Below are 26,924 nucleotides of genomic sequence, written 5' to 3' on the forward strand. Positions count from 1 at the left end.
TTAAATCTGAGAGTGCAGTCCTAATTAGCCTTACTCCACATCAAGTGGACTTAAAACAACAACTCAATATTCCTCAAATACCTATTTACGGAATCGAAGGCTCTTTTATTTCCCTCCACCCTTTAGAAACCCACGCGAGAGATCCTAGAAATGCGCGGGCACCGTAGCACGAACCCTCGCTTCTTTCGAAGTTCGCCCACCGTTTAGTTCGCGTGTTACCCGTGTGCCGTGCGGTGGCGCTAGTGAAGCTCTCCCATCCATTCGCAGGACGTGACGGCTGATGGCGAGGTACGAAACCCGGAGCGTGGTGGTGGCTGTGATAGCAACAGGTATGTGGATCAGTCAAACGAGGAAATGATACGAATTTGTTGTCGTTCATTTTACAGCTGTATCAAAAAGCATATCATTGATTTGCTTTATTTTACTTCGCTTCTTGTGCCACTTTTGGCTAATTTGCGAAGATGGGGATGAGTGATGATATGATGAAAGTGATGAATGGACACTCACAAACATCCATGCCGAGGTCAGGATTCAAACCCGGGACCCTGGCGTCGTGCTAACCACTCCGCCACGGGGACCAATCATATGATGTGAAGAGCAGGGACGTCGTTAGGGGGGGCTGGGGGGGCTTTGGCCCCGGCAGTTGTAACTCTGGCCCCCGCAAACAAAATTTTGATCGATTAAAATTATCCTAAATTAATACTACATATTATTTTCTGGTAAATTTGTAGCAGAGTTGGAAACACTGTTCCGAAGAAAATCTTCGGAAGCAAATGTAGGACAGCAAAATTCCACCCTTTCCTTGCTTACCAGATTATAAACAAGGTCATAAAATCTGGCTGCTTAGAGATTATTACCCTTGCCCTAAGTTCATGGAAACCAGAGATCCGACCCTTTTGTTGCAAATGACCCTTCCAATACAGATGGAATCAAAGACTCCGCCGTGGCCGAGCGGTCAACAGTAGGTGGTCGAGCGACATAGGCTATGGAGAGAGTTCTCCAGTACTGACATTGTTCTGAGATTTAAAATTGCTCTATGCTTCAGCTTCAGAGCCACAGATTAGCTTTGTGTTCTTGCTTGCGAGGAAGGTCTGCTATCGGGTTCCTACGGTCACTGTGTATTTGTTCGTGTGTGGGAAGAGTTCTAGCGTTGTTGTGCATTTCCATCTTGAATGGATAAATTTATCAAAACCAGATATTTTAAAACTATCTCAAAACATGTGGAAGATGACGGCAATGAAGAGGGTGTTGGTCCAAGTTCTGACGTTCCAAAGTTAGACAAAACAAGTGAATGTACTAATGTGAAAACAATTACTGATCTTGGGGTAGATAATCCTAGGCAACCACTTTTGCAAAACTATCCAAATACTACGTTCGGAAAGCGAAAGCGGTCATTTCAAAAACACTGGTTTGCATCTGCGCCGTGGCTAGAATATAGTGTGGAACTTGACGCATGCTTTTGTTTTCCATGCCGTAAATTTGGCACAGATTCAGGATATGCAGAACCAAATTTCAGGAAAATAGGGATGCGCAACTGGAAGAAAGCATGTGAAAAAATCAAGGAACACAAAGGAACGTCATACCATCTAAAATGCATGGAACTGTGGGCTAATTACAAAGTGAGTACCAATTACTTTTGTAAAACAATTATATATATATATATGTGTGTGTGTGTGTGTGTATGTTCGTAGATTAAATTTAAAAAATGAAATATGTGTATGTCTGTATCCAGTGTTCAAATTGAAAAAATGCTGAGGGAAAAATTTCACAGCTTCCCTATTCTAATTTTGAGAATTGTACCTGATAGAAAGCCAACTGCGTTGGGCAGAAATTTCTCTAGGGGAGGGGTTTCAAGAATCCCGTATCTAAAACATACGGACTGATTTATATAAATTTCTTGGGTTCAAAGTAAATAACACAAATTTTCCAATTAGTGTACAAGGTTTCAGTAATCACTGATCTCGTCTCAGTGGACTTTTATTTAATATCAGAATTATTTTTCTTAGAGGAAGGCAAATTAATCAGGAAATATTTTCTCATTAAATATATATTGTAATTTGCAAACCAACAACAGTATTAATTTTAATGTAAAATTTAGTTCAGAAACTGACAATATATATGTTGATATTAATGTAACATTTACTTGAAATTGAAAGAAATGAATGCGTCAAATTCTGAGCAATGGCAAAATATGATCTAGAATATACTTATGAGGGTAAATTCTTTACATGGTCAGGAGTTAAATTAAAAACTCCCCCCCCCCCCATTTTAATTCGAACACTGGATGTACTTTGATTTTCGTCAAAGATATGCAACGGTGATACAAGAAATTAATGAATGGACAGTAACAAAAGACACGCCTGCCTGTCCAGGGGAGGACATCGCGTAGTGGTAATGTCGTCACCATATAATTCCATATATATCCTTGGTTCGATATCTAGTGGACGCACATAGTGGTTCGGAACAAACTTTAAACTGTACGTCCAGTCCCGATTGGCCTCCTATTTGTGCATGAAGAGGACATAGAACATTTGGGGACAACATCGTAATTCGGGAGCTAACGCGCTCAGCCACTGAGGCGGCTAAAATTCAATAGGTTTCCATTTTGGCTATTTTACCTTTTTTCCTACCTCGTAGGTTAATTTTTACGACAAGTCGATGTGGATTGATGAATGATGGACGGATGGAAAAGTGATGGGAGCATAGACAAACAGAATGAGTCACCAATGGCTGGTGGAGGTTTGAACATGGGATCTCTGATTTCGTAGCCCTTTACGCTTACCACTCCGCCACGAACACTGGAATAAATTAAATAAGTAATGCCATGGTTTAGAATGAATGTCGGAGAGAGTGGAAGCCGAGATAATAACATGTACACTAATGCATTGTTGGCATTGCTAGCAGATGTTAACTGTCTACCGATACCTCGCAGAACGGAGAAATAATTTTTACCTATATTTGCATTGTTTTAAAAAAATATATACAGCACTGACGAACGAAGGAACAAAGCTAATCTCCACTGTCTAGAGCAGGGGTTCCCAAACATTTTCGTTTCACGGCGCCCTTCGTGTTTCAAGATTTTTCCACAGCGCCTACGTCATGAATGTAGGCCTATCTAGTACTTGCTTTGATTGACTGAATTGATGTTTTAAGTCCATGCATAGTAAGGCTAATTGGGACTGGACCTACAGTTTAAAGTGGGATCCAAACCACTATGTAACTCCACCGGGTAACGAACCCGGGACCCCTTAATTACAAGGTGGCGAACTCTAACACTACGCCACCGGGGAGTCCCTATCTAACACTTGTAACGCTCTGTTAGTGTGCTTACGTTGCTTCCCTTAAGTTAAAAAATAAACATATTTAAAATTCAGAAACATTTTTTATGTAACAAGTACAAAATAAGAACATGTATTTGGAACAATCATATCGATGACTGAATTTCATTGAAAATATTGGAACATCACGCGGCGGCCCCGTAAGCCTACCAGGGCGCCGCGGCGCACACTTTGGGAACCACTGGTCTAGAGATTACAATTTCTGTAAAACTGAGTCCTAGGTTTGAATCTTGAAGGAGATATTATTTTCTTTCATTATTACAATAACTGGTCATCGTAATCAAAAATAGTTTAAAGTCCATTTTATGCTCAAATATATTAATTGGAACTGGATTTATAATGTCAATTGGACTCCGACCCATTGTGTAATGTGCCTCCATCGGGACTTGAACCTGGCACTCTTTGGTTATAAGGGAACGTGGTAAACCACACCTGGGAGGCCCGCCGTGGGGAACGTGTCGTTATAAGAAATATGCAATATAAAGCAAAAATGTGAATTTATTCTTGAGAATGTTAAAAAAAAACAAGAAAACCAGAATATTTGAGTCGCTAATAATATTCTGCATATTACATATAATTGTGATGGCCGTTTGCGAGTTTTCCTTCATTAATTGCCATTCATAATCGTCAACATTGCGATTAACTAAAAGTAACAAAAAAGCGGTACAAAATTTGAAAAATAAAATATACATAGAATACAAGTAAATGGCAATTAATGAAGGGAAACTCACAAATGAACTGAAAAGAAAGGTAAAACAAGTTGATATTTACTACCTATTTTTGGGCTTTTTGAAGTTGTCATTTTTGGCGCCAATTTACCTGTCTATTTAGCATGGTTTGTGGCTATTATAAACGCGCTCCCTACTGATAACACGAACTGAGACAGAAATAAACAAAGTGTGAAAATACCTAAGTCAGTGTCTTCATGACACTTGTACAAACAACCAACGTCGTTTTGCGATAATGCAATGTGCAAGTTTAGAGGTGCACAATTTTCGAAAGAAAAGTGGCACGCGTCCTATTTTTCCTATTACATCTCGAGGCATTGGTGTACACATGGGGGAGCTGATGAGGCTACAACTCTCCCGAAACTTTGAGAAAAACAAAATTTTGAAATGAAATCTGTAAAGAACTCGGGAAAAAAAAACAAATAAATTGGTAAGTGCAACCCCCCACACCCCCTAAAATGACCCTAGATACCATTTCTCTCTTTGAACAACTTTAAAAAGGAATCCCAAAAGTGGTAATTACCAAATATTTTATATTGTCTCTCTCCACCTCCCCTCCGAAAGAAAATCCTGCGTACGTTTGTGTCTGGAGGAGAGTTACAAATCACTCGCGTAATGTAAAGTGCTGCTTGCGATGGAATACTGCTAGAATTTAAATTTGAAAATAATTTCAATGTTAAAGGCGTCATCATTATTACTATGATTTTGTAACGTCCTATTATTGTTATCATTACGTCCCTGCCTAAATTCGCTTACAGAAATACGATTGATTGATTGAGTTATTGTTTTAAGTCCACTTTATGCACAGTAAGGCTAATGGGGACTGGATCTACAGTTTAAAGAAGGTAAAGGTAAAGTGTTCCCCTGTGCATAGCACCACGCCATGAAGGCGTATAGGGGGTGTGGGGGTAACGCCCCACACTTTCTTGATCCGGTCGTGAGTGGGGTGATGTGATCAGCATCACGCCCCTGACCGCCTTTACCCCCCAGGGTTTTCCCCAGGTACCCATGTTATTCGACGCTGGGTGGGCGCCGGGGCCGCTTCCACCGTTAGAAAAGTTCCCGGATTTGAACCGGCCGGGGATCGAACCCGGGACCTTGAGCATGGTAGTCAGACGCGTTACTGACTGAGCCACCGCGGCCACTGACACCTACAGTTTAAAGTTGGGTCCGAACCACTATGTGCCTCCACCGGGTATCGAACCCGGGACCCCTTAATTACAAGGCAACGACGCTACCACTGCGCCATCGAGGAGGCCCAGAAATACGAATAAAACGCGATCTTCTATCTTCAGGAAAGCAACGTCTTGACAAGGCACAAGGCGGTCCTAAGACCAGCACAAAGCTTGAATGGAGACAATACAACAAGCTTGTTCAACAAATGTTGGCGCGAAGGTTGCGGACAACCAAAGGCGGCACTGCGTCCCAAATACTCTCTGAACTGCTTGTCATAAAATATTCCTGCGAGAGGACAGTCGAACCTGACAAATTGCAAGGAGAGGTCTTTCTTGCTTTAAGGGAACAATGGAAAGATGGAGAAGATAAAGGGAAGGAAATGACAATTAAATGGTAGAGAAGACTTGTCCCTGGGTTGTACCCCTGCTGTTTGAGAGCACAGTTTCTGAAAGGCAATACGCAAATATGGTTAAATTTTCCCTTCCCCAGTAAATCTTTGTTTCCGAGTCATTTTGTTCATTCTGCTAGATTTTGCTTCTATCCAGGGTGCCAAGTACCAGAACGGTCCAATGACCTCGGTGCCCTCGAGCAAGGAATAACTTGAGTGAGGAGGCAGGAGGGCTTTGGGGGAGGGAGGCGGGGCAGATGCAAGAGGACGAAGAAAATGTAGCAGTTTACTTACATGATGACTCGTGAAAGTAAAATTGTTATTGCTTGCTTGAAAGAATGAAAGATATGAAATTAGTAATATTTTTCTAGTTTGCTTCGCTCTCAATATAAACGTTTCTAATAAGTAACACATTATAATTGTTATCCCAAAAAACTGTGTATGTGTGTGTGTGTGTATGTAATATGTTTTGTTAATGATGAAATACTGGATAACAAATAATGTAAAAAGTAAAGTGCTCCCCTGTGCTTTTCACCACGCAATGTAGGCGTATAGAGAGTGTGGAGTTTGGGCTCCATACTTTCTTGATCACGACCGAAGGTGGCCGCCTTTACCCGACAGAGTTCCCTCCATGTACCCACTTTATACGACGCTGGGTGGGCGCCCGTGCCGCTTGAACAGATGGGAAAAAATCCCGGTTCACCTCCGCCGGGGATCGAACCCAGGTCTTTCTCATGGTAGTTAGACGCCCTAACGATTGAGTTCTAGGACACCAAATAATGACTAAAACTATATGCGGGAGTGCTCTGAAAATACTAAATAGTTAAAATCTGAAAATGTGTTGTGCTTATTGATACATAGAAATTATTCTCAGTTGTAATTAATAATGGTAATTATGAAAATATTTCGTTGTGGAATTGTATTACAATTAAAGAACAGGTATAACAGTTTTTTCAGTGATTTTATAGTAAAAACAGTATGCTATTCAGCGCAGCTTTGTGTTTGTGTGAATTCACTGAAAACCGCAAAAGTAGCTTCTCTACGCCTAGCTGTATATTTTCTTCGTTTTATTATTGCTGGAGCCAGAGGTGTGTTTTTTTTAAAAAAAAAAAAAAATTATTATTTGGACATAGTATCTATCTCCCAATCGATTCCGGAGAATTTTCGTGCCTCAAATTCATAGTGAGATATCAAACAAATTACAAGACATTCAGAAAGCTCTAGACATTGAACCTTCGACCATACCTGGCCTGTCTGCAACACGGTGGGCATCACACAGCCGTGCTGTGGATGCTGTTCCTAAAAACTATAAGGTAATTTGCTTAGCTTTGGAGGAAGAGCACGGACAAGCATCTGCTGAAGGACTTCTGAAGAGCCTGAAGTCCATTTTCAACGTAGCATTCTTGTTTGTATTCCAGCACATATTATAATTATAAGAGGATTAAACGACTTTCTGCAAGGAGAAGATGTAACTCTGGCAGATGAGCATGCATTTATTTCGTCTGTTCAGAAGACACTCCAAGATTTAAGAAACGAAGAAAAGTCACGTGACATGTTTAATAGGATAATGAAATTTGCTGAAGATAATGAAGTTCAGGTTCCTCAGCGAGGTACCAGGAAAGCTAGTTCTTCAGCCAACTCCCAGCTTTCAAATTTTTTCATCACCTCAAGTATCCCGAAGAAAGTCGGAATGCATTTTGATGAAGTATTTTTTCGTCGAAGAGTGCTCTTTCCTGTACTGGACGATATAACAAATGAATTCAATAGACGCTTCTCGGATGAGAGTAAATGTGTAGTTGCTGGAGTGCAAGCCTGCTATCCCCAATCTTCCAACTTCTTAGATAGAGGCACGCTTGAAGCCTTCGCACAGAAGTTTGATATAACATGAGATTGAGGTACTACAAAACTATGTTCGTAATATAAAACAAACAACCACACTAAACAGCATTTCTGACCTGCATTCAGCTTTGCCGGAAACAATTTTTCCAATTACAGCAGAGCTGTTACAAGTAGCATTAACGTTACCAGTAGGCTATCATCTTGTGCGTGTGAACGATCTTTTAGCGTGCACAAGAGGTTAAAATCTTACCTCAGAAACAAATCAAACCAAGAGAGAACATCTGCTTTGGCAACCATAAACATAGAACAAGAAATTTCAACGTCATTAAATGTTGATCGTGTCATAAACTCGTTTGCATTACAAACGAAGCGACGTCATTCTTTGATAGTTCCAAGAATGTAACTTCCGGTAATGGCCTCGGTCTCAAGATTAGCAATTGCTACCTAAGTAAGCACGAACACAAATGTGTCAACAGTCCACAGCTGCGACTCCTGTATATAGTTTAAAACTGTGTTTACAAGCTTCGTTGTACTGATTTTTGCATGTCTCAGCAGAAAGGAAATTTCAAAAACATCTCTCCTCTGAAAGTGCTAAGCAGATTTCGTAAATTCTGAAAAATGAATATGTGTAAGATTTCATCTGTAGGTTTGTTTGTTTGATTTGTTGTCTTCACTTTATGCACAGAAAGGCTAATCAGGACTGGACCTACAGTTTAAAGTGGGATCCGAACCACTGTGCCATTATCTCCACCGGATATCGAACCCGGGACCCGTTGATTACAAGGCGACGACCTTACCACTACACCATCGGCGAGGCCCTTTCACCTGTAGGTTTGGAAGAATCCTCATGATGGTTGCATTTGTAGCTGTGTTGAAAATAAATATAGTAGTTTTGTCTTTCCGGAAACTTAATATCAAATATCTTGACAGACAATAATGCAATCCACAGGAGGATTCTCCAGAATAGCTAAATAGGAAAAATCCTGCACAGAATAATTTATCAGATGTCAAGAAATCAGCTTAGCACTTCCACAGTAGTTTCGATAAAAAAGAAGAAGTTGTCATTGAGACAGGCAGAAAGTAAAATACATTAAGAAAACTGTAAAGTAATAGTTTAATAGTAGTACTTTCATAAATTGATTTGCTTCCTGAAAATTCTTGAACTCTAATGTTTTGACCTCCAGTATTCACATATATATTATATACACTTCGTAGTAGTTTTATATACCAATGCACTATATATGTAGCAATATTATAATGTAATATAATGTACATATAAAACATTATATATATATATGTATATGTATATATATGTGTGTGTGTGTGTGTGTGTGCATCACACAGAGTTGTTTAACTTTACTGTCTGGTAATATTTGCATAGGAACAAATTTTAGATTTGGCCCCCCCGAACTGATCAACCTAGCTACGTCCCTGGTGAAGAGGGAAAATACTTTGTTTTGGAGTTCTCTCAGCTGTTGATTGCAGTTGTTTGCACATTGCATTCGTTAGATTAATGTCGAACGTGTAGCAAAAAAATACGAGTACATAGCTATAATTGGACGTGTAGGAGCGGCCGTAAGGTTCCCCATGTATCCAAACTATCGTAGAGAGACTAGGAATCCAGATTTCGCGATTAGAATTCGATAATTCAGTTTTGCACAAGTTCATTTTTTTCGGCACAAAAGCAATGAAATGCGAGCGCTTATCATTTTTCAGTTTCTACACAAAATTATCACGCTTGCTGAGGATCAAGAAAGGTTTTACGTTTGCGACAAAAGCGAACTTGAAAAATGTGCACATTTTTTTCAAGCTAGCGAAATTTAAATTTCGCGAGCATCTCTTTGATCATTGTGTGAAGCTATTCCTTCACTTGCTTTTTTTTTTTGCTTTTAAGATTTTACGATTGGAGAAAATTCTGACGAAACTTAACCAGTCATTTTCTAATTATTTCTTTCCCTATAATACACATGCCCCGTCCAATTTGCTGCACCTTCCTGGCTCTCCTTTTGCACCCACGTGTTTAGTTGGTTAGTTCACTAAGTTGAACGCCGAGTCGCCAGTCGTCTCCATTTTTCTTCATGTAGTGTATGTGGTGTCTGCACCATTTTCTCCACGTCCAGGAGCGATGACCAGTGTGGTGTAAGGTCACGTGGTACGTACTAACCTAGCACATAAATGTTGAATCTTCTGAACTTGAACACCGCTATTCTTGCGTCTAGCATGGTTGAACGTAGTTTCATTGCAACACCAGGATGCATTTGCACCACACCTGGTTGGTAAAAAATGCAGCGACCTAGATTTGGCTACACAGAATTCGAAATGCATGAAACCAAATTTGATGCGTTTTGGCGGCATCAATTGACACAGTTAAAGGTGTAATTTTGATGCATTTTAATGCATCGCACAAAATAGCGGTTGATAAAATTGTCCTTTGATGCATTTCTGTGTGTATTCTGATGCATCAAATGTGAATTATTCGTACTGTATGCACTTTAATGTGTTACTGGAGTCAACATATTTTTTTCTCAATTGTGGCATGCTAATCGGGACTGGACCTACAGTTTCACGTGAATCCGAATCCCTATGTCCCTCCACAGAGTATCGAGCCCTGCACCCCTTGATTACAATGTGACGACGCTACCACTACGCTATCCGGGAATGTGATTAACAGTCATACGAAATTTATACTGATTGCCTAACGCTCAAACGCCGACCTCTTCCGATTCTGAACAATCACATATAATTATATCACACGCAACATACTGTGGCTCAGATAATGCCCCGGAAATTCATGTTTTGATTGATACGTGAGCTTTAAAGTGGGTCATGACTAATTAAATAGCTGTCGTATCGGTAATTGGGGAGGGGATGGGGGAGCAGTCCAAAATTTTAAAGGCGCAGTTACGTGCTTTTTAACTATCGTATGTAGCTGTTGTTAATCTCTGTCAGACGATTTGCAAGCGAAAATGCATTTATAGCGCATGTGTTACTGTTACGTGTAGAAATTGTTGAGGAATGTAGCAGCCAATATTTAGGCATTTCTTGCAGCCCTTAATTGCCATCGTTGTCTACAGGGGCAGAGGAGGGAAGGCAACATTTTCTTCGTCCTTTTATGTATATTTCCATGATTATTGTAATATATGTGGTCCATATTAGCATGAAAGTACATTCAGATCTATGTGGAACGATGGCGTTCTCAGTGGCGGCGATTGGGTGTCAAAACTGAAGGGGAAAGGACAGGTTACTTTCTCTTGGTAGACAAGGCTGGCTTGCGTTAGCACGCCATAGTACGGGGGGGGGGGCAATATTATGTGGGAGGGGGTAACTGTCCTCCCTAATCGCCCCCACCGGGCTTAATGGTAATGTCATCTTGCAATAAGCCCCTCCATAAAATACACAAATGCACAAATATGCATAGAGCACGCTAACCACTAACATGATAATTATGCAAGATGATTAACTTATTGAATTAAAAATTGCTGTTGCTAGCGCATGAAAAGTGACAGGTTGGAGCAAACGCGGTTGAGTGCGCTCTTCATTACAAATTTCTAACACATACACACATGTACCATTCGAACTTTTTGCAGCTAGGGGAGGGAAAGTTCTAAGGGCTAAACATTTGCAGCCAGAAGGGGAATGCACCCCCATGTACAAGTACCACTCATACACTGTTGCTGGTTAGCACATCGCGCTGCAACGCTAAGGGTCCCGGGTTCGAATTCCGGTCGGGCTTGGTTGTTTGTGAATGTCCATTCATCAATTTCCTCATTTCATCACTCATCCCCATCTTCGCAAATTAGCCAAGAGGCACAAAACGCGAAGTAAGATAAACTAAATCAATCAATCAATCAATCAAAACACTGTTGCACACAGCTTCAGGAAGATCCATCAACAACTGATACTCCTGCTGCTGTCGGTGCCATCTGGAAAGTGACCCATTTGTTTCTGACATTACTGATTGATGGGCGTTTTTTCGATCATTGTAACAACAATAATCTTCCAGTTTTGGAATGTATTTGGTTCACGCATTGCCCAGTGTAGCGATAGAGATTACTCTGGACACAAAGAAAAAAAAACAAAAAAAAACCACCAAGAGGCAAACATGAAATAGACGACTGCACTAAAAGTACTCCCAATATGTACAATTACATGCACGTTAACTCAAATATGCAATTAAATGCACCATACAACGTCACCAGAAAAATACAAATCAAGTGAAATGACAATCCGTTGAAAGCATGTGAATATTCCCAAGGGAAAAAATGAACACATGCAACAATCTGCCCTGTCGTCGTCTTGTAATCAAGGGGTCCTGTGTTCGATACCCGGTGGATTAACATGCAATAGTATCCTACTTTAAACTTTAGGTCCAGTCTCGATTAGCCTATCTGTGAATGAAGTGTACTTAAGAAACTCATCCTTTTAGGAATTGCCTCAAAATGGTTTTAAACTTAAAAACGTACTTTTTGTGACCAAGGAATTAAATGCTTATTTTAGGGCAAATCCTGATCCTAAAGAATACTTTCTGTGTTCCAGAATGTGTGGTGGCTGAGGACCGAAACCTTTTTATTTCATATTGCTAGAACTCTAGCCTCATCTCCCGTTATACCACACGACACTGTCCGGCTCGCATGGAAGGGAATAGTCACGTGATGAGAGGTTCAGACCTCAGGTCAAAATTTCAACTTGGCCTCTGCAGGCACTTCAGAACGATGTGTGCTTCGAAAGTCTTCCATTCAGCTCCAGTCGGCCCCTTTGTCAATTCCCTCCATTACGTTATCGGTGGGAAAGCAAAGCAGGCAATTGTGAAGCTGATGGAATTTCATTGGAGGTTAAATCACAAATGGTGGTAAACAACAACGCCGTGTACATCAAAACATCAAGTCCCCCGCCACAAAAAATTTGAATGGAGACCCGCATACAGGCCTTTTTTCCGGGGTGGGGGGGGGGGGGGAGGGACAGATCCAAAAAATGTGGAATGAATGAAATGGTTTATTTTACTTCGCGTTTCTGGCCACTTTTGAATAATTGCGAAGATGAGGATGAATTGTGATGCGATGAAATAAATGAAGGAACAATCACAAACAGACACGGACAGCACACAACACAAGTCTCATAAAGGATTTTACTGGCCATGAGTGAAGCCGTGGTAGCTCAGTCATGTCGACCTCCGTGGCGAAGTGGTTAGCAGAGCGCGCTACAACGCCAGAGGTTCCGGGTAAGGCATGGGTATTTATGTTTGTCTGTCCTGAAATAGTAATGTGAATGAAATGATATGATTGTATGAAGTGTGATGGGGGAAGCTTCCGCTTAGGGGTTTTCCTTTAAATAAAAATCATTAGGACACCTGACTACCATGCGTGAGACCCGGGTTCGATCCCCGGAGGGAGAAAACCGGGACTTTTTCACCTGTTCAAGCGGCTCCGGCGCTCACCCAGCGTCGTATAAAGTGGGTACCTGGAGGAAACTCTGGGGGGTAAAGGCGGTCAGGCATCACCCCCACCTTCGGCCGTGGTCAAGAAAGTATGGAGTACTAACTCCACACCCCATATACGCCTTCATGGCGTGGTACATAGCACAGGAAAGCACATTACCTCTTTTTCTTTTTGTTATACCTTTTGTGAGTCGAGACGCCAAACACTCGTTCGTCTGCAAAATTCAGTCCACGGTGTACTATGTGGAAGTGAGGTTGACATTTGGGTGTACTACGTGGAAGGTCGCCCCTACCTAACACCATCCGACAGTGTGGAAAGAAGAGGAAATTTGAAATGCTGTTGGGGTATTAGATGTGACCACCATTGCTACGGTATTATTGCAGCTAGAAGCACAATTGCAGAGTTGCAATATCATGGTTCAAAGTAACAGAAGATAAGACTCCAGAAAAGTAACAGAAAAGCGACGTGTAATAAAGATATCCGTTGCCGTTCCTTATGTTTAAAATACTGGTCTTATTATAAATTATTTCATGTGTTTAACAATCAGGTCTTTTTACATTCGCCGTTATATTAAATTCATATTTTGTATAAATGTATATTTTCACATCATGTAGTTCGTGCCACTTTATAAATCAATAAAAATGTGCACAGGAATTATTTTTCATTGTTGTTGAGGAATTGGAAGTGCTCTTCAAAAGATGTAAAGAGATTGACCTGAAAGGGGACATCCTGAAGTTACGTTTGCATTCTGACAAGTTCCAGACTGATGACGCGCAGCATGCGAGGAAGCGCATGTTGCGTGTCATTTAGTGCATTGTTTCCAATTCAAAACTACTTCTGCAAAATACGCCCGCAAACAACACTGGAGTGCAGGACCGCAGTGTAGCGTGTGCAATTCTTTAGAGTAGGTCAGTGTTTCTTCTCTGGAATTGTAATAATTTGGTGGTGATTTAACTTGTGTAATGATGGACAGTACAGCTATGGTGGTTTTCGTGGTTATGAAAGGCGCGTACCAAGAACTTCTTAGAAGAGGCGAAAACGACCTACATGGTGGATTAGAAGTTTTCTAGCGAAAAGAAATTCGGAAGGAGCGTATAACTCGTTGATGAGAGATTTACGTCTTCAAAGTGGATACGAAAACTTTGTAAGAATGACTGCAAGTGATATGGAATTGTTATTAAATCTTGTTGGACCAGAGATTACGAAAAACAGGACGGTCCTGAACTCGCGTCGTCTGTTTCTACTCTAGTGCGCATGCCCGTGCCCCAGGAACTTGCTGCAGGCTGTTTCCATTGTCCGCGGTGCATGTTGTGTGTCAAAATCGTTTGGGTCAATTTTGTCCCCGGCACTTGCGCCGCGGCATGTTGCAGACAGACAAATGCATGGCACAAGCCGCGCGTCATGTTGCGCGGCAAATGTGTGGTAACGGAAACGGGGACAAAGCCTTCGTTTCACCTACATGAACTCTGTCTCGGGAATCTGTGGAGCAAGGTCACGTGTAACGATAGAGAAGGGGAGATAGCGAGTGAGCGGAGAAGAGCAGTGCATGGTACCTGCGGCCATGTTTTTCCTCCATGCATCTACTTCTCCTCTAACCCATTCATTGGTCGAGCCCTCTTGACTCAGTACTTGCGCAGAGAACTTGTTTTAGTTCGCTTCCTCCAGAAATTCCCAGGACAGAGTCTAAGGTCTCTCTGTGTGATCAGAGGAACATAAACCCTTACTCCTTATTGATTACGCTCAATCTGAAATTTGATTGGAAGGAAAGCAGTAGAAAAATGCAATGATTTTGTACGATGTTTAGTAATGTGAACATTATCCCCCACCCCCAGAAGTGCGGGGGGAATGTAGAATCTCCGCATCTGGAAAAGCTTTGCAGTCCATCCAACACGAACGCCCAATAGTTCCAAAGCATAGCAGGGGTCGGTGTGCTCCCTATGTTAACTGATCAAAGCCGGAATGGCGCTACGATTGTGATTCCAAAATAAGAAACGGTAATAAATGAAGCGAAAGAAAATGTCGTGCACAGAACAAGGGCATTATTGAAACACTGATTGACAATTGATCGATCCTGATCCAATTGTCCACACTCTCTGATTTTCAATGATACAATACAAGCCATTGACAGTGGTCATTGTATTTTTACCACACATATCTCTCAGGAATAGCTGCATTGCAGCCTCGTACTCGTACATTATTCACATCAAAGCTTCATGCTTCATTTTACGGCATTATATCGTTTGTGCCTAATTACTACGGCTCCGATAACTAGGTAAATTTATATTTTCGTACATTTGAAGATGAATTTTAAGTGACTTAACATGCTTAACAATGTCTCAAGTACTTAATGCTATTTAGGAACAGTATCTAAAGTTGACGAGCTGTTTCTGAGCCGGTGAGCCTGGCCAATACTTGCTTCGAAGTCAAAAGGGGAGGATCTACAGGCTGACTCAGCCAATGGGTGTCATTCTCCTCTTACCTTGTAACAGCCACCGACCAACCAAACGGGAAGTTATTGGCATCTACGGAAATGTAGGCGCGTATATTTCAAGATGGATGTAAAAAAATTAAGTGGATTTTATTTATTGAATTCCAAAAAAGGTTACAGGGTTCAGTAAAATCCCTGATCATTATTTATGTGCGTATTATTATTAGTAATGGCATGGCCATGGGTTTTCTTTGTGTGTATCTTCATCAATTTCATCAAATCATCGCTCATCCTAATCTTCAGAATTAGCCAAAAGTGGTAGAAAAGCGAAGAAAAACAAACCAAATCAATCAATCAATCCAATAGACACTTGCTACGTCAGTCCTTTTATCTCAGTTGTCCGGAGGTTACTTCTCGAACAGCCCTCGTATATATAATTGAACGTTACACAACGACGCAATCTATCTTCGATAGAACGATCAGGTTGCAAATTGACGAAGACCTCTTCCTTTATTCTGGCTTCGAAAGGAGACATGTGAGATCTTCAATACTCCTCGAGAGTCCTCTGGTGAGGCCTCAACCAATCAATTCTTTCTCTCTTCTGACTTTGAAAATGCTCTGCCTTTCTGAATTGGCGTCACTCGTCGTATGGTGTGCAGGTGTCAGGAGTCGCCACAGACTTTTCGCTTTTTTGGTTTGAAATAACATTTTCCGGTAGAATCTGCTTCGGTGGTCATGGCCTCTATGCTAAGCTTCTCTCTCTCTCTCTCTTCCTCACACTCTCTCCCCACCTCTCTCTCACTCTCTCTCCTTCTTCCTCAAATTTCCTCCTCCCATCCTCTATCTTTCTTTGTCCATTTTCTATCTCAATCTATTTCCCTCCATATATTTCTGCCTCTCTCCATATTTTTCGATCTTGATCTCTCTGTACATCCACTTCCTTCTATTTATCTCTTTATCTCGTTCTGTCTCAATCATTTTCTGTCTTCATCTCTTTCTGTCTGTCTCTCTCCCTCTATCCCTCCCCATATATATATATATATATATATATATATATATATATATATATATATATATATATATATGTATGTTTCTATCTATGTCTATACGCATCTTCTTGTGTCTGTCTATGTTTCCCTCCATCTCTCTCAATCTATTTCTCACTCCCTCCGTATCTATTTCTGTTCTCTTTCCATCTCTTGGTATGTAATAATCTAGGCAGTGTTTACTTCCGTCAAACACGGCGTCATTCATATCATTAAAGGATAGCAGATGTTCATGTTACGCATTAAAAGTCAGAATTAAAGCTAGGGTTTTGAATTCAAAATTCCAAGCTCTTTGGCTGGGTATAAGGATGGAAAGAGACAAAGGTATTAATGAAACAATGGTCAACAATTGGTGATAGACTTTAAGTCTGTGGAACTGAAGGGATTAGCAAAGAAGGGTCCATCCTACTATCCGGTATAAAATTAGATTCGTACCAAAGTTGAAAGCTGATGCCATCTATTATGTTGAGCGCAAAGTACTACGGACCTTACATGATCAATAATATTGACAATACCTTATCACATTGACAATAATATTGACCGTGTAAGGTGAAAAATTGGATTGACGGTCGATATTTATGGAGTATTGAAGAAAGTCCAGATTTTCTGTTTTTCAGGCATCAATACTGGAAAGTGGAGAGGATATTGTCAATATTATTGACCGTGTAGGGGCGAGCGTCAATATTTCCATCAATACTCAGTTCAGGTCACGTCGCACTCCAGTGAAGGTAAGAAGTGTGTTACGTTTTTATTTGTTACGGCTTTATTCTTATGCCAAATGTTGAAAAATGTAACGTGGCTGTATTACGCATTTAATGTTCCGCCAATCAGTGCTCAGATGAAGAGAGCGTTTAACCTGTACATAACCGTTTGGATCAACGGATTACTGTAACTTGTAAATTATAAATTCTATTCTTTGTGAAGCAAGATAAAAGAAAGAAACATATTACGACTCAACTTTTAAAGTTGTTGAGTTAAGTCAACCATTCCTTCATTCCTTCATCCAGCGTTTGCGTTGCACTCGACGAGTAGTTCCAAGCACTAAAATAATGGCTATTCATCGTTTTTACGATTATCCATGTTTTGGAAGGACAAACCCCAGAAATAACCGAATAAAACCACACAAACATACAGATTCACCCTGCTCGTTAGGCAGAAAGAGAGATACTGTGCAAATTTATTGACAAAAGTATTGTCAATAATATTGATCGTGTAAGGTAGGGCAGTATTGAGACTGGTTGGCACGTGGATTGATGGCTGTATTGTCAATACTGATATTGTCAATATTATTGATCTTGTAAGAGCCGCTTACAAGATTGTTAGAGATGTCCATTAATCTCTATTGTCATAATCTGCGCGGCCTTCCCGGTGACTCAGTGGTAGCGTTGTCGCGTTGTAATCAATGGGGTCGCGGGTTCCATACCCTTTCGAGACACATAGTGGATCGGATCCCACTTTAAACTGGAGGTCCAGTCCCGACCTTTCACGTCAGTTGCTATTCAGTCGTTGCTGAAGACAGTACAGTATGGTTTAATACACGTTTGCCGAGAACACCGACATCATGTTAATTTACGGCGAAGCTGGACGTAGTGGCACAGCTGTGCAACGTCTGTATGGAGAGCGTTTTCCGCGTCGTGTCACTCCATCGCATACCATTTTTGCCCGATTAGATGATGATGGAGATGTGAAATTATGTGATCTTGTCATCTGTATAGTACCAAAACGGTACGTTTCCGGACATGGGCTGCTTATCAAAACTTGATCTACTAAATCCGCTCTACAACTCCTAGAAGTGTGAAATAGGAATTCTGAATCATCCTGTATATTTGAGCCGCGGCTGTCTAGTTCGTCTGACTGCCACGCGGGGGACTCTGGTTCAATTACCGGGGTGGATCATCTAATGATCTAAGGTCGGAATATATCCGACCATGTTCCTGTATGAAAGCGGCTTCAAATAAATGGAGGGTTAAGGCGGCCAGAGTATGGTACTGATCACATCACCTCCAAAAATGGCCGACATCTAGAATGTGTTGACCCCAAATTTTATAATTGGCATATTAATCAACCTCCTCCTTTTTATTATTATTATTATTACAGATCTATGTGAATGCATCAGAAGCGGAGATTGGGTACCAAAACTGCGGGGGCAAGGACAGTTTACTTTTTGTAGACAAGGCTTAACATTTAGAGGCCATAGTGAGGAGGAAAGTTGGGGATTGATGAAACTTGGGTCGACAGTTACCTGACTTTTGATAAATGCTCGCAATCAGGTGACACTGATGGAATTCTTCAATAAACTGGAAACGTTTCACGCAGTCATTGTTTTGTGTGAGTGCGGGCTGATGAGATTTATACCTGTAACGACCCTGCGTGGTCGCCACATTTAACGATCCTGCGTGGTCGCAATATTATACTTTTGTTAAGAAGGTATGGATGAAGAATGCATACTAAATGTTTAAATGTGTTAACGGATCCACCTCTACGGTTATTAGTTTCGCTTATTATTATTTGACCCTGCGTGGTCGCTGTATTCTGTAAATGTTAACGGGTCCACCTCTACGTTTATTAACTTCGCTCATTATTAGACCTTGCGTGGTCGTTGTATTTGGTAAATGTTATCATTTATTGTCATTATACTGTTCAATTCGTTGAAGAGTCCTGCGAAGCTCAATATCAATTGTATTGTCTGAATGCACACAGTTTTAGTTTATATTGACACGTGCAACTAGTGATTTTCCCACTAGTGTTTTCTTAATGTCACTTCTTGGAGGTTTTTCAGTACGAAGGTTGCAATATGTAAAAAAATGAGTTAGCAACGCGTACTTGTAGCTACTATTTTCACCACCCATGCGCCACCGCGAGTATAAAGCCAGCGCAGCGAGGCCCGGAGTTCAGTTGGCTTTCAGGTCGGCTCCCGATAAGATCTCTCTTACCAACGGACCTGGAAGAAGGATCACTCCGCTCTTGCGAGAGTCCAAGCATCCTAAGGAAGGAAGGAAGGAAGTTGCACTCCGCTCTTGCGAGAGGCCAAGCACCCAAGAGAAGTTGTCCTCCGCCTGCGGGCGAGAGAAGCCGCACTCCGCCTTCCAGCGAGAGAGGTTGAACTCTGCCTTTGGCAAGAGAACCCACTCCACTTTCGAGTGAGAGATACCCCACTCCGCTTATTGGCGAGAGAGAACAACTCCACTTTAGAGTGAGAGGACCCGCTCCGCTTGCTGCGAGAGGTTTCCTTCCCCTATCAACCTGCGGCACCCCGCCAGGGTAGTGTGGCGTTGGGTTTCCAGACAACCTACTCTCTCTTTCAGGGGAACCCGTGACGACTGCGGCGACCAGGCCCTAAATAAAATTAGGTCCCCATACTTCCCATTGGCGCCTCACTGCGAGGAATGAATTGGATGTTCCCTGCTCCCCCCTTATCTCTTCGAGTCTAAAGGTGGTACAGGCAAATGCACGTGAGTGGTAAGGGTAAAGGTAAAGACACGTGTGTAAGTGTGCTAACGGACATCCTTGTGATAGGATTATAATAAACTGTTACATCTATATATAAACCTGGTTTAGTCTTTCTTTGCACCCAGCAAGCCCTGAGATATTTCTGAGTCTTTGTACTACGACTGAATCAGTTAGCACATATGGGTAAACTTTTGCCGACCACCCAACTGCAGTGTTTAGCGTGTTGAACGCAGCCAGTACCAGTACTCCTGCGCCGTGGTGCTGAGCACTGCGTGGGTGGACGTTGCATACCTAATACCAATCTCGTACACAAGGTAAACACGACCACAGGCGATTATCATGGGCAGATGAACTCTAACAATTTACAAAAATTTGGCGAAGGAAACTCATCCCAAATTTACCACAAAATGCCGTCGTTATAATAGACAGTGCTCCATATCATTGCGTTCAGATTAATTAGACGCCAAATTCAAGCAGCACAAAAAATATCATAGACTGGCTTGCTACTAATGACATCCCATATTCACCCGATTCCCTTAAAGTTGAGCTAATGGAACTCGTGAAATTACGCGCTCCGCAAATGAAAACATATCGATTTCATACCATGTTATCAGATCATGCATTTACTATACTTCGTCTTCCACCATACCGTTGCGATACAAACGGTATTGATTGATGTGTGGGCAGAAATCAAAAGATACGTCCGCAATATTAGCGCCACAGGTGACATAAATATGGAAAAACGTTTATGCGATAAGCAGCATATCTGTTGAAAACTGGAGCAAATACTTCGAATATGTAATAAAAGTGGAAATCAGCTACCGCGGGAAGAATGTAATTATAGAAGAAGTGTGAACCAATCTGCATTTCACTGAGTGATAGCAGCTAGACAACTGATTCTACCATTGATGAGAACACTGTTTAGAGATAGGCGAAATTCCTTGCAGATATTTTACTGCATTTTCTTTAATATGTGATATTTATAATGCTTAGATATTATTAGTGAATACATTCCAGGTTAAGGTTACGTATAGTTGTTCTGTTGTAGCCTAATATTTGCCAAGGAGACCAACCACTTTCATCAAATTATGTAAAATAAAGTTACTGATTTACATACAATTTGAACTTCTAATGTGAAGCCATGAATACTTCCCAGTTATTCCGTTTCCTTATGTATTATACGGATAGCTTTTATTTCATTCTGAACCCTTCCACAATACGTGAACATCTCTCTACTCATTTTGCCGGCGATATTACTGCGCTCGAAACTTAATTGTTGTTTCCACAGCGGACGATTTTCTCGGAATCCGCTTTTTGCGCCAAACACACTTGCTGGGGTCATCCCTATTTTGCCACTGAAAACGGCCAGTTGGCGCATGCGCACTTTCGTGCATGGTTTCAGCTAAGGCAGCCGGACAGTAGTGTGCTCCTAAGTGATTACAACTTAAATAGTTCAGAAAATATAGTTTTGCATAAATATTTAAATACTTAATGGACCTGACATCAATTCTGCGAACCCAAAATGTCCATTTCCCTTTAACATTGGTAATTATACACGTCTGTATAGACTTAGGAGTCAAATAGCGAGCTCCACATTCTTTCCTATTAGTTGGCATTCTGATATCAATGTGCATTGGCTGTAACAAAAATAAGCATATAAAATGCTATGTACTGCTACATACGTTTGGAAAAAACTGAATCGTAACTCACCATATTGATGATAAACTCCGTCTGAATATTTCATTCCCTTATACCACTTACGTACTCTGGATTTTGAGGTACTCCATGGAAATAATGCGAGAAGCAGACGAAGTACAAACGCATTGACACCGCACTGCCCTTGGCAATTGATCTATGAACGCGTGATAATCTGTACCGATATACTTCCTTCGTAAATAAACTTCTGTGATAAAATAGCAACCGCACAACAATCAGAACATCATTTTTTGTCCAGCTTTATTGGAAAGTTCCGTTTGTTTTTTCCAGTCAGCTTCACACATTGGATCAAAATTTGCCCTCCTCTTTGTTTTATTTTATTTGGAGCGATGTTCTTATGAACACTCGTCTCACTTAATAGGGCCGCAATTTGCTTCTTTAAACAGCACCTTTGTTCAATGTCGGTCGAACTGCTTCTTGGATAAAGTCCAGTATACTGTGTATATTGCGGTCGTATCAAGAGGTGAGTCGAGGCGATGAAACTCAAATATTTCCGACGTTTCTCCTGAGAAAATGAAGTATCAAGCTCATATGTTTTTAGTAAATCGTTGGCGATATAAATAACGTAGAATTAATTTTGTTTCACAAAATCTGCTAATACTATCATATTATATTCCAGATATCTAAAAAATGTGGGAAAGTCTACGATGTTAATAATTATGGATCAAATGCCATTGCAAAGGTTTTTGAACTCATAATTGCTGACTATTTCTTTCTCTTTTAAACAATATTGGATGGAAATCAGGATTTTTTTTAGAAAAAGGTCTATTGGTTTTAATTCATTGGTTTTAATAGACTCTCTTAAATCTAACATTATAAAGCAATCCAACACTGATATTTTATTTATTGACTAGGCTAAGGCCTTTGATAGTGTCGACCAAATGGGATTATCACCACGATTTCTGAAATGGTTTTCCAACTTTCTACTAAATAGAACTTTCTCTGAGAAGATCTTAACTTTCCAAGTTGACAGTGAATATTTTTTTTGAATAACATAGTAGCTTATAAAATTCCCAGATATTCTCATAGGTACATCTCAATTCTTACATGTCTAAATAAGGCCAGATGTTTAGTAGCTGATCTTGTTGAAACCTACAATTTGAATTTATGATGATGTATAAGATTGTAGGATCCACTGTATTATTTTAAATTATGTATTCAATTCTGTAATTTTGTATAACCAATTTTGACATAGTGATATTTAAGTGATGACCTTGTTGTTTAATCGTGCTCATCACTTAAATAAATATTATTATTATTATGTTCAAAGGTTCCTGGGTTAGATTCCTGATGGAAGTATTCTACAATGGTTCTGCTACTCTGAAGGTCCAGTCGCGGTTAGTTGATTGGACCACAAGCTGGGCTTGAAAAGAACTCTTGTAATTATTTTGATGCGAATATTACACACACACACACACACACATCGTGCCACTCTAACATCTAGAAAAATACGCACATTATGTTTTCGATGTTACGTCTTATAAGCTTGCAATATGTTCTGTGCCCCCCAAAGGAAAAATCTAAATCTGTCCATGTGTAAATTGTTTATGTCGTAATTTTTTGAACACCTTTACTTCATACTGCAAGGAACAAAAATCTGTTTTTTCAGACATATGATTATTTTTTGTTTCAGAGCCCGCGTGTGTTATATGCCCGATGCCCCCCACCTATCTAGGGCGAGGACCTGCGTGTAATATATTCAGTGAACACACGACACTTCTGTCCAAATCAAAACCGTCACCACTATCAAACTGTTACGTCATCTGGAATGTTTTACGAAAAGTTGGAACTTACATTACTTTACCTTCTGGGTAAGGATATTATTAAATTCTTCAAATTATGCAATATTTGTAAATGAAGCTGTGCTTACTATAGAATGACTAGGAGAGTGCACAGCTAATCACTGCTTGAATCAAGTGAAGGTTGTGAGAGTATTTTACCTCATTCCTGAAAGGGATTACACTTACACGTTCCTCAAATAGTAATCAATATTTTGAAATTAGTTATCATGTTCAGAGATGGCGGCACTTACTGTTTGAACTGAAATACGAAAAGCATTCTTAATAAGTCAAAAGTGGCACGCAAAGAAAAATGTACGACCTTTAGTTATTATACGAGGTCGTATATTGAACTCGATTGTCTGACACATGAAAATCATTAAAACTCACAAAAGATTATTTTCTAAAACCGGCAAAGAAAAGGTGGAAATAACAAATAATAACAGTGAACCAAAACGACTCAGTCCATCAAGCATTCTAGTCTTAAATGAAAAATATCACTATGTATATAGTTTCCTATAATCCTATTTCAAAATATGAATCTTACGATAAAGTTTCAAAACTTCTCAGATAATAATGCGTAATATCATAATTCAATGTACCCTGTACATATATTTTCAATAAAAGAAAATAATAATAATAATGAACCATTGCGGGATGGTATTATTCTCGTAGCATTTATTGTGTCACTTGAAATAGAATTGAAAAGATTTCCCCATGGCTTCAGTCGGTATCCTGTCTTCATCGCTGCCTTCGATGTCCCTCGGCGGTATATAATCTTCAAGCTGCGTACGATGTTCTATGTTGTCTTGCATGTAGAACTGTCCTCTTGCATGTCGTATCCCGCCGCGTTGCCGACTGAGCCACGGGCGAACCCATCCACAAGTGATCCCTTTCAACCAGATGAGACTCATGTACATTCAAACTACGGCATAAAGACTTTACAAGGTGCATTTTTCTTTGGAAAAAAGTATTTTATTTCTCTTATATCACAACTGAAGCCCAAAAGTTTCAATTTCTAGACCGAGAAATTTGTTTATATAAAGTACAAATCCGAGACAACGTCTAATGCCACTAACAATAAGCTTACTTCAACAATGATTCCAACGTTCTCGGATAGATGGCTCTGAATCAGTTTCTGTATGTGCCATTGGGGTTGAATTGAAACGAAAATGATTCACGAAAGTGCCAAAGCTTTCTCAGGAAGGCAACGCAAGGCGCAGGAGTACTGAAATTAATAATTGCCCGTGGAGCAACCACCCTCGAGGGCCAAGGACTGACTACCGATTGCCAGCCATACTCTCACTCCCACATGTCTCAGGCAGAGTTGGGCGATCATCCAACGAGGCAACCTGTGGTCAGCACGAAGGACCTCCAGTCGTTGTTGTTGGTTTCCATGACCAGGTTACGCTGCTAATTCATAGCTCACCCAATATCCTCACGATGGTGCATGGCACATGCACAGGAGAAAAGTTGTTACGCTTCCTCCAGGAACCAGAACTCAAAGCCTGACGCCTTAGACCACACGACCACCGGTGCATTGATTGATTGATTTAGTTTATTTTACTTCGCGTTTTGTGCCTCTTGGCTAATTTGCGAAGATGGGGATGAGTGATGAAATGATGAAATTGATGAATGGACATTCAAAAACAACCAAGCCCGAGCGGGATTCGAACCCGGGACCCTTGGACCACCGGTGCAGGACATTGAAAATTTTACAACCATACAATTTCCTTGAGACGCAGAAATGTTTTCTCTTCCTGTATTTAAAAATTTGCAAATACATGAAATATTAAGAGTGGTTTAAAATATCTGCAATAATCTGTATCGTGAAAATCAGAAACACTTATAAAACTTCTTCGGGTCTGAAACTTGTCTTCACATTGTTATGAAAATGTTTGCTGGACGCTAAATTACTACGGGGGTGTAACGGGTGACATTTTAAGAAGGTGCCCAAAACCCAGCCTCACTTCTTCGTAGTACAACCTGGTAATTCCAATATGTTCAGTCTAACGGGACTCTGGCGTCTGGACTCCCGGCCATAATCCTCTGTGATTGTTCCATAATCCATTTCACCTCATCGCCATATTCCTATTGACGCGATTAGCTAAGAGTAGTCGAAAAGCGACGTAAAGAAACTAAATCAATAACTCAAAGTGGGTACATTTTATGGTCTCTCAAAACTTTTTTCATTAACCACAAAACTATTACACTCAATCTCAGTACATCTGCATTTGGATAAATGCGTTACTTTTTACCAATGTTAACGAACACTAGTTGATTGTTCAGTATTTGTTGATAATAAAAACTGTGTAAATATTGGCAGTTCCACAAAATGAATACTTGTGGCGTCAATGTTTGGCATAAAACCGCAAAAGTATACTTGCCTCGTAAGTTTACAGTGCAAAGTGTAATGGAAATTTTCCACGTGATACCATGGGCGGAGTTTGAGCTTTTGCTTTAGGGTGGCCAGACTCTGAGAGAAGCATATGATGTACCTGAGGGTTATTGAATATCCCCTAGTTTATAAGGGGTCCGGAGGCCTTCCCCGGAAATTTTTCTTTAAAAAAAACAACAACTTAAAAACACTGAGTTTTAGGCCTTTTAGATTTGAAAATCTTAAATTTACTCGCTTAAGTAAACAAATATTAATTAGTACATTGGTTGTCAGTTTTACTTACTTACTTACTTAGTCGCGTCCTCTTCTACCTGCCGGTGTCGAGGGGTTACAGAGAGCTCTCCAGACGTTTCTGTCCAACGCCTTTTCCTGTGCCTCTTTCCATCTTATGCTTCGTTTCTCCAAAATCTCTTTGACACTCATATTCCATGTCTTTCTTGGTCTTCCTTTTGGTCTTGTTCCTTGTGGACGTGCTTCCCATATCTGCTTTGGCAGTCTCGTCTCACTCATTCTGCTCAAATGGCCGAACCATCTGAGTTGATTACGTTCAACTGTTTCTTGTAGTGGCTGAGCATTTAAATATTGCCGAATGGTTTGATTTCTTATCCGATCTTTCCTGGTTTTCCCACTTATTCTTCGAAGGTACCTCATTTCCATTGTTTGTACACTTTGCAGGTGTTTTCCAGTCATTGTCCAATTTTCACTACTATATGTAAGTGTTGGTATATAAATTGTTTTATACACAGTGAATTTTGTTTGGGTAGATATTTCTTTTTTGCCTATAAATCCTCTGTTTATCATTTGATATAGCTTTCCTGTCTTCATGATTCTATCTCTTATTTCTTCCTCTTCTTTTCCTTGATTGTTTATAATTACTCCAAGATACTTGAAATTTGTCACTTGTTCTAAAGGTTTGTTATTCAGTTTTATCTTATCGTTTGTCTTTTCTCTGCTAATTATCATTGTTTTAGTTTTCTCTGTATTTATTTCCATATTCTTTTTCTTTAATTCTTCATTAAGAATATTTAGGTTATATTGTAAACTAGCCTGTGTATTAGCTATTAGTATAATATCATCAGCGTATATGAGCTCTGTTAGTTTAATTGATTTCTTATTCCAGTATCCTACATGAAATTGTTTCATTTTTATATGGCATTCCTTTATCACTTCATCTAATAAGATTATAAATAGATATGGTGATAGT

The 26,924-nt window shown here is 40.3% G+C and overlaps 1 long non-coding RNA gene across 1 annotated transcript in view; it reads left to right on the forward strand.

Moving 5' to 3' along the window:
* Window positions 1-280: 280 nt before the first annotated feature.
* Window positions 281-26,924, forward strand: part of LOC145982543 (uncharacterized) — a 71,746-nt gene continuing 45,102 nt past the window's right edge. Inside the window, exon 1 of the long non-coding RNA XR_014441071.1 lies at window positions 281-329. This is a non-coding gene — a long non-coding RNA (uncharacterized LOC145982543). The remainder of the gene's footprint in view (window positions 330-26,924) is intronic.

The sequence above is a fragment of the Lepisma saccharinum genome, unplaced genomic scaffold (genome assembly GCF_977018435.1).
Source record: "Lepisma saccharinum unplaced genomic scaffold, izLepSacc3.1 HAP1_SCAFFOLD_238, whole genome shotgun sequence".
NCBI classification, from domain to species: Eukaryota; Metazoa; Arthropoda; class Insecta; order Zygentoma; family Lepismatidae; genus Lepisma; species Lepisma saccharinum.